We start from the raw sequence: 9,488 nt of genomic DNA on the forward strand, positions 1-9,488 counted from the left end.
TACTGCATTGGAAGAGAGTAAAAAATTTCTGAGATATGTAAAAGGTACAGTGGATCATGGGTTATTATTTTCTAAGTCTACTGATTTTAGATTGTTAACTTTTTCAGATGCTGATTGGGGTGGAGATCTGAATGATAGAAAATCAAGCACTGGGTTTTGTGTTTATCTTGGGTGCAATATGATCTCATGGAAGAGTAACAAGCAGACAAGGGTAAGCAGGAGCAGTACTGAAGCAGAGTATAGGGCGATGTGTGCTGCACAAACTGTGCTAATGTCCATCCAGCAGCTTCTGGGAGAGCTTCAAATCCCACAAACTATGTCACCTACCATCTTTTGTGACAATCAAAGTGCCTGTCTATTAGCTGCAAATTCACTTTTGCATAATAGATATAAACACCTTGAGCTGGATTTGCATTTTTTAAGGGATTTAGTAAATAAAAAATTTCTCTATGTTGTTAATATACCCTCTCAAGATCAGGTGGCCAATTCTTTAACTAAACCATTGTCTCTGAGTTCGTTTTAGAAATACAGGTTCAAACTGTGGTTTCAAGACAAATCGTGCCTGAATTTGAGGGGGGAGTATTGAGAGAATTGTCTAGTGGATAGTTAGCTAGAGAATTATAATTATAGGTGTGAAGAATGCAGATTTGTAAGTTTAGCATGTTTTTTATTTTACATTTTCAATAGAATTCATTGTTTTTATATTTCTTAAAAAATCTTCTCTATTCAAGAATTCTCTACTACTTAATTTCTTCCTGTTTGGTTTTACTGCAAAACTATTCTCTAGAATTTTCAATTCCTCTTTTAGAAAGGATATAGAGACACTACGAGACACATCTTATTTGTTATTTTTTTAATTATTTTTGTTAAGTTATTATTATTATTATTATTATTATTATTATTATTATTATTATTATTATTATTATTATATTTTATTAAAATTAAAATAAAAATAAATTAAATTTTTATAATTTATTTTAATTTATCATTAAACAAAATATAATAATACTAATTTTTGTGTCTTTATCTTTAAACTCCAAAATCATGATCTAAACCCCTTTATGTTTTGTCTTGATTGTAGACTTTATTTAACAAACTATAGATTTGTAGAGTTATTTTTTGTAACAATAATAAAAGTTATCATCCAATCCACAAAATTAATCAAACGAATGAATCGTCTCACACGGCAGAAAAGAGCAACCAAAAATGAAGTACAAAGAGTCCACCATACATGTAAATTTCTGTAGTATTAAATAATTAATAATATGAAAAATAAAATGTAACTCTATTAATGACGCCCGACTATGACTCAGATGGAGAACCGAAGATGGATGAGGGAGTGAGATTGGAAGGAGCCGGGCTAACGATGAAGGAGATGTGCCGTTTTCGACGAGAGAAGGAGGAGATACCAACGGAGAAGATGTGAAAGAAAAATCTGACTGAGGATGCAAAGTCTTCCTCGAAGAAATTACTACCGGCATCTTAGTAGGGAGAAGTTGTGGAAGGAAAACCTGAGGATGCAAAGTCTTCTTCGAGGAAGTTATTACCGGCATCTTAGTTGGACAATGGAGATTGAGCCACAGCAGAGCTCACCAACAACGCAGCTAGTAGCGCCAATGCAGCCATGGAGATTCTAGAGAGAGAAAGTGACTTCAATTGAATAGAGAATTTTAGTTCGGAAAAAGTCTAGGGAGCCAGTAATTTTGATATTTTCTGGCCAGTACTTAACCATCAAAATAAAAGTGAGTGATCTCCCACCATTAGATGTAATCTTACACCATTAAAAATATTATTGATGGCCAATTGATGGTTACAAAACACCAAAATTATTGACCCCCTAACATTCCTCTTTTAGTTCGTAGTAGTGAGAATGTGGCTGTGATTAGTAAAGTTGTTTATAATTGTATCATTATATTAGAAGTACCCTCTGAGTCCAATACTAAATTCAGTAAGATAAAGTACCATATAGCTCAATACATAATATATATATATATAAGAATTTGCTATTATGAATCTATATAATTTGTATTTATATTTTTTAGTATTTATAAATTAATAAAATTTATTTGTTGAACATAATTTAATATTTGTGCTGATTAAATAAGGTCAAAATCACTAAAAATTTGCTACCCATAGAGTTTCTATATTTCAGTAAAAGGAGGTCACGTTAAAGGGCTAAACTTGAAAAAAGGTGCTCATTAAAGGAGAAGAAACATATTTATCACTATGATTCCTAATAACTATCAAAAGATTTTACAATTATGACTTAAGAAAGTCTAAAAAAGCAAAAGAAAAACCTAACAACCTACTTGAGCTAGCAAAAAAAATAGAGGCTACACAAGAACCAAAACAAAACTACAGGGGGCATGGGGGCATGGCTATGACACTTCATTACTAACCAAATATAAGCTCTCACACAACTTAGCAGAGAGAGCAACCATCTTCTACAGTTCTACCGTGTTAGAATATAATTAGGATCAATTAGTATTATTTAGTATATCTGAATATTTATTATAAGATATTACGTCTTTATTATTACTCTTAGTACCTATAAATACCCTTTTATATTGTATCATTCCAAACAACTTGAATAAACAACTTGAATACACTCGATAATAGGTATCAGAGCCATGGTATCCTCCTTTAGGAGAATAGGTTATTTTCCTTGCGGTGAAGTCACCGTAGTTTTTCCACTTTTTTTTCCTATGCCATTTTTTCTTATCTTTTGTCACTCCATTGATACTTTTTCACCTCACTGACTAGCCTGTTTTCTCTGTCTTGTGTTTTTCTGAGTCAAATAATCAAACACCATTGTCATCCGCTACTTACCTATTCTCATGAAGAAATCATATAGTTTTTGCTCTCTTTCGGCAGTTCCGTCTGCGTTCTCTTGTGGCAGTTCCATCTGCGTTTCGTTTGTATTTTATTGTGGCAGTTCTGTTTGTGCTTCCTTCAGACAAGCAGTAGTTTCGTCTGCGCTTCCTTCAGTCAAGCGACAGTTCCATCTGTGCTTCTTTCTGGCAGTTCTGTCTGCACTTCTTTCAGACAGCGACAGTTTCGTCTGCGCTTCCTTCAGACAAGCAGCAGTTCCGTCTGCGCTTCTTTCAGACAAGCGACAGTTCCATCTGCGCTTCCTTTAGACAAGCGGCAGTTCCATCTGCACTTCCTTTTGACAGTTCCGTCTGCACCTGTTTTATCAGTTTATGCAGTTTTTTTCTCTTTATTTCGTTGTTTTAAATAAGTTTCAAACTCAAGTTGTCACTTGAGTTTGAGGGGGGATGTTAGAATATAATTAGGATCAATTAGTATATCTGAATATTTATTATAAGAGATTACGTCTTTATTATTACTCTTAGTACCTATAAATACCCTTTTATATTGTATCATTCCAGACAACTTGAATACACTCAATAATACATAAATCTTTTCTCCAGTTTAGTCTCTTGTTTCTAACATACCGGATCACGTAAATACCATGAAACACTAACTTGATCAAGCAGCTCCTCCCCGGCCAGCTCCATCTGTTCTATAATTTATTGCGACCATATCCCCGGCCTCTTCCCCTTCCTTGTCCACGTCCTGGAAGAACAATTTTTTAAAGGAAATCACATATGAGATAATAATTTTACAAACACCATATAAGAATTTGATTTTTAAGAGATGACAGCATAAACCTGGGATAAATTGAAATTGTATCTGACAATGGAATTGTAATTCAATTAAGACTTATCTATCAGCAAATCTACATAACATGGGCATGCAATATACCACGGGTTGTTGGTTGTGCATCATACTCATTGTAATCGTAGTACCCTACTGACTTTCCACAAAGCCTCCGCCTCTTTCTCGTACACCACGGCCTCGTCCTCTGCCACCATCCCAACCATTACTGTATTCCATACCTCCATCGTAATTTCCTAAGTGAAACAGATTGTGTCCAAGTAAGTATTTTTCATATTCCCCAAGAAACCAAAACAAAAAGTATAAGGAATCGTCTGATCAACCAATTACAGTCAAAAAATAAAAATAATAAGTGGTCAGCAATACCTCTACCCCTTCCTCTTCCCCTTCCCCTTCCCTTCCACCACATCCTCTTCCTCGCACCCTTGGTGAGCCTTCTGTATCAATGGAATCGAGTCAGAATAACAACCATTTTAATCTGTCAAAATAATTGCTAGAAGAATTATAGTTTACCTCCTTCCTCGTCATATTCATTTAAAGGTTTTACTTGATCAGCTGGAAGAAGAGGTTGGTATCTACATAAGAAAAAAGACTTGAAACTTTAGCATGCAGTAGTGGAAAAAATAATAAAGAATGTAACCAATATAACAACTCACAAAGAATATTGCCTAAATTTTTATATCAGGTATAACACATTATGAATACAAAAGTAAATGAAATACAGAAAGTTCGTCTTTTCTCAACTTGACCGAGTGCAAGATGTTTCAAACATAGATGAAGATTATTGCATATTGTGATATAACAAATTTGAAAAGCACAAACAAAGAAATGTTGATACCTTTTATCACTTACAAACATATCTATCATATATTCCTTCTTACTGAGAAGGTCATTTAGAATTAGAGAGTGAATTAATAATTAGAAGAAACAACATGAAAACCATTAAAACATGATGAGTAAATTATATATATCTCTACTAAGGGTGTACAAGGCCCGATCCGGCCCGAGTCCAAAGGAATTTGGGGCTTGTTGGCCCGGACTCAAAGTGGCCCGAGACTGATCCGGAAAAAAAATATGAATCCAAGAGAAGGTATGAAACCGGGACCGGGCCAAAGCTCGGGTCACCCGGCCCAGCTCGGGTCACCCGGCTCGGCCCGGTGGAGAGATCAGTTTTCTAATTTCCTAAGGGGTCTAGGGCACGCAGACGCATTCACGTCTTCACTCTTCAGTCCTCACGCAAGCTTCACTGCATTCGTGCCTCACTCTCCCTCTTCCACGCACACTGACCCTGCCACAGTGCCACCCTCAGAGCTCAGTCCTCTCAGCCCTTCCCCTTAGGCCCTTCCCCTCCACTGCTAGCCTTTCCGTCACAGCCCACCGTCACACTCTTTCAGTCTTTCCCTCTCAGCCCTCTGTCTGTCTCTCAACAGCCACAATCACGGCGCCAGTAACCGATCTCCATCCTCGGCTCCCGGTGACGATAGCGACAACTGCAAACGGCAACAGAGCATCTCTGACCCAGTGAAAGCATTAGAAATGCTGTCAGGTATGTTATGTCCTCTCCTCAACAGACTAAAAAGTTTAAAGACTGCATTGAGGCTGAGTTGATTAAATCTAAAAGTCTTGTGTACTTGGATGTTCCAACTAGGTGGAATTCTACCTATCTAATGTTAGAACATGCCGAGAAATTTGAAAAAATTTTTGATAAACTTTATCATCAAGAACCTAATTTTCTTAGATGGTTTGGAGAGGATAGTGGGGGAAAAAGAAAAGTTGGTCCACCTACACCACTTGATAGCAACATGCTAGATTATTCATTGAGTTTTTGAGAATCTTTTACGAAATAACTTTGAATTTCTCTTCTTCCTTTCATGTTACATCAAACAAATATTTTCATAAAATTGCATCTATTGCTTCTCAATTAACATCTTGGAGCCAAAGTCATTCTGAATTGTTAGGGTCTATGGCATGTTCTATGAAGAATAAATATCATAAATATTGGGGACCTGTTGACAAATTTAACCCGTTGTTACTTGTTGCTGTTGTATTGGATCCTCGTTATAAATTAGATTATCTCTGTTGGTGTTTGGAGGATGTTTATGACAAGGAAGTGTCTACTAGTATGACTGGTTTTGTTAAACTATCATTGGAGACTTTATATAAGTTTTATGAAAAGGAGGTTGTAGATGATAAAGGAAGGAAGGATGGTGGAAGTTCATCTAGAGATGTCTTGGATGATAATACTAAAGTCTCAACTGGTGCTAAGGGAGTTTTTGAAAATAGAGTGAATATGTGGAAAAAACAAAAAAGAGATAAGGCTAATGTAGATAGCAAGTTAGATGTCGAGAGATATCTGGCCGAGGATACTGTAGAAGCTGAGAATTTTGATATATTGGCTTGGTGGAAAGTGAATGCTTCAAAATACAGAATTCTTTCTCTCATAGCCCCTGACGTCTTAGGTATTTCGGTCTCAACTGTTGCTTCTGAATCATGCTTTAGCACTGGTTGATGTGTGCTTGATGTCTTCCGCAACTCTTTGTCACCATTAATGGCTGAAGCTTTGATATGCACTCAAAGTTGGTTGTGCCCTTCAAAACAAGAAGTTGGAGATCAAGAGTTTGATCAATTTGATAGTAGTCAGAAGATTGTTGAAGGTACATTTATAATATTTTTATTATTGTGACTTAATTATTTGAAGTAATAATCTCATATATGAAAATGAATAATTTTATATATTTTGTAATTTGTATTTTGTAGGTTTTACTAATGCATCCATATCACAAGGAACAAGTTGACAACATTAATAGCAATTGATGGATGATGACTATTCTTCTGTGGTTAATGTTATGTTATAAAGACTATGAGTTAAAGTTCTATGTTTAGGAAGAACAAGACTTTAACGTAATATTTTGTCTTATTTGTATGTGACTTAACTATTTAGTGTTATGAGATAATATTAGTATTGATTGTGGTTATGCTTTAATTTTAGATAATGGTTGGTTCATATTATAATTTTTTAAGTGAATTTTACTATGTGAATTATGAAATAATGGTTGAAAATTTAGTGATTTTTACATACTAAAGATCCGGTTTTCATCCAATTTTTACTCGGTTTTCACCCGGTCCAAAGGTTTATAGGTTTCATCAAGTCTAGGGTTAGATTAGGGTCTAAAAATTAGGCCCAATCTATATTTTAGGCCAAATTTAAATTAGGCCAAACCTGATGTGGCTTGACTCATGTATACCCCTAACTTCTACCAATGTTTGACGAAATTACAGAGTCATGCCTTGCACTTGAAAATAATATAAACAAACCTTTAGAAAAGTAGCTTTATTATGTCCAAAAAAAAAGACAAAGAAAGCAACACTAATTCTAGGAATAGAAAAAGCAATTATGGGACACTAAAAAACCTGTGTCTGACAATAAGTTCGAATATCATCTAAAGCATAAACAATGAGACACAGCTAACAGATGGCACTCAACATTAGGCAAGTCGCAAGTTCATACCCCGTGGAGGATGTATCCAATTCTTTCCGTGACAAAGTAACGGTGATCATTGAAACGTGGCGAGTAGTCTCCAAACTGAGCAGGAAAACCAAAAATCAAACTGAACAGGAAAACCAAAAATCAATGCCATAAAATCAATTATGTTAGTGTATATTAAAATTAATCATTAAAATTAATTATTATAATAAAATATATATTAAAATATAAAATATAAACTAAAAATAAATTAAATTATATATATATATATATTTATAGCTGAACTTTGGTTTGTATGTATTAATTTTGTATATCAATATATAAAATGAGGAGGTGCATATGGAAGCATGTATTGGCTATATCAGTTGACCCAACTTGAGTGTGTTGATGCAAACCAATAATCCTTCTATGCAATCAAAGGAATAGAATAGTAACAGATTATTAATTAGAGAGAGAGAGAGAGAAAGAGAGAGAGAGAGAGAGAAGCCACAATAAATACAGAAGTGAACAGACAAACACACATTAATGAGTTCAACAATCATTACAGTCTTATTAATAGCTTTGCCCATTGCTTTAAGAGCAATTTCTTCAAACCCTTTCTCCTGCATATATTACAAAGGGTAATGCTAGGGAGACAAAAGAAACAGCCATAACTTGCCTTATTTAGCAATCATTAATTGTCGCAATAATTAATAAATGTTAAATAAGGCAATTTATGGCGGATAATGTTAGGGAGACAAAAAAAAAGCCAGAACTTGCTTTATTTAGCATTCATTAATTGTCACAAGAAAACACGAAAGACAAGATATTTGAGATGAAATTGAAATGCATGAATGATAATAGAATACCTGGAGGAGAGTGGTGGCATAGGTGATATAATTGCGCATCCTACCTTGGGTTGTAATGCGTATATCGTTGTCGTTTATAGGACTCTCCGTCTTGGGTTTCTCCACCCTCTGATACCTATCCATCTGTTATCAAACGTGGAAACGAGCCACAATAGATAGAGGAAGTGATGTATAGGGTTTGGACTCAGAGGAGGAAGAAGTTGTTAGGATTTGAAACTTATTAGGCCAGGGAAAGAGAAGGCTGCAGTGTGGGGTAGCTGTGGATATATATAGAAAACCGAAATGGAAAATGATAAATCAAAAAATGAGAATTGAGAGAAGAACAAGTCTAATCTAAACAAGGAGTATGAGTCGAGTTGGCAATGAGATCACAGTCTTGTTGCCGTTGGGACCGTCACCGTCAAACACTCCAAAACCCTCCCACTTGCAACTCGCAACTCATAACATCCTTCTTCTCCCGACAATGCCCATGCCCCTTTATCAAAACAATTTTTTTTTTAATAAAGTGACAATTAGATCCTCCTCAACTTAGAACTAGTAGTTCAAAAAAAATTATTGTGTACGATAGTAAAGAGAAAATATATACGTCTTTTCGCTGATGAATAGGGCATGGTAAACTAGAGTTGGCCAATGAGTAATAGCTCAAATGGCATAGTCCTCCCATACTCAATTAAGAGGTTGCGGGTTCGAGTCTCCTATCTTTGGTAAAAAAAAAATAATAAACTAGAGTTGTCCATATATCTATTATAGTTAGTCTCATTGTTGGCATGAACATAAAAATAGTGTAGTTTTGGATCATAAAATATTTATTATCTTTTGAATTTTCATAAAATTTTCATCAATTATTTTCTATTTATCACAAATCTTATTAAAATAGGTGAAATTTTGTTTCAAAAATTATTATCTACATACATAAATAATTACGTTATAGTGGTTAACAATATATATGAATACTATACCATTAAGTTTTCACTACTACATTTTGAGCATTTGATAACATTTATTGCTTAACATTTGTTAAAGTGTTAGTGATTATTATAAAATTATATATAAAGTAATATTTATAATGAAATGTTAGTAAATATATATAATTTTTTAAAAAAACTTCAAAAATTTTACCTATTCCGATCCTGAAAATCAAAATCGGAGACCTACTCTAACTGCTGGGATGGAAGAAAGATCAGGGAACCTGCTCCAAATCTCGTTCAAATCTTGTTCTCCTTCACACTCTCGCTTTCAATCTCACCCCAAATCTCGTTCTCCTTCACACTCGCGCTCTCAATATCTGCTTCGCACTCTCGCTCTCAATCTCACTGGCGCTCTCGATCGTGCTCCTTCTCTGCTTCGCACACTCGCTCTCAATCTCACTAGCGCTCTCGATCGTGCTCTTCCGCTCCTTGAATCTCTCTCTCGTTTCAACAAATTCTAGGGTTGGGTTTGTTATTCTTTGTTTTGAGGTGAGTCTAATAGAGGAG

At 34.9% G+C, this 9,488-nt stretch overlaps 1 pseudogene; it reads right to left on the minus strand.

Annotated features, from left to right (window-relative positions):
• Positions 1–3,526: 3,526 nt before the first annotated feature.
• LOC107633594 (uncharacterized) lies at positions 3,527–8,136 on the minus strand (annotated as a pseudogene).
• Between the last annotated feature and the right edge of the window lie 1,352 nt (positions 8,137–9,488).

This window comes from Arachis ipaensis, chromosome B3, assembly GCF_059453495.1.
Source record: "Arachis ipaensis isolate K30076 ecotype BB chromosome B3, ASM5945349v1, whole genome shotgun sequence".
NCBI lineage: Eukaryota > Viridiplantae > Streptophyta > Magnoliopsida > Fabales > Fabaceae > Arachis > Arachis ipaensis.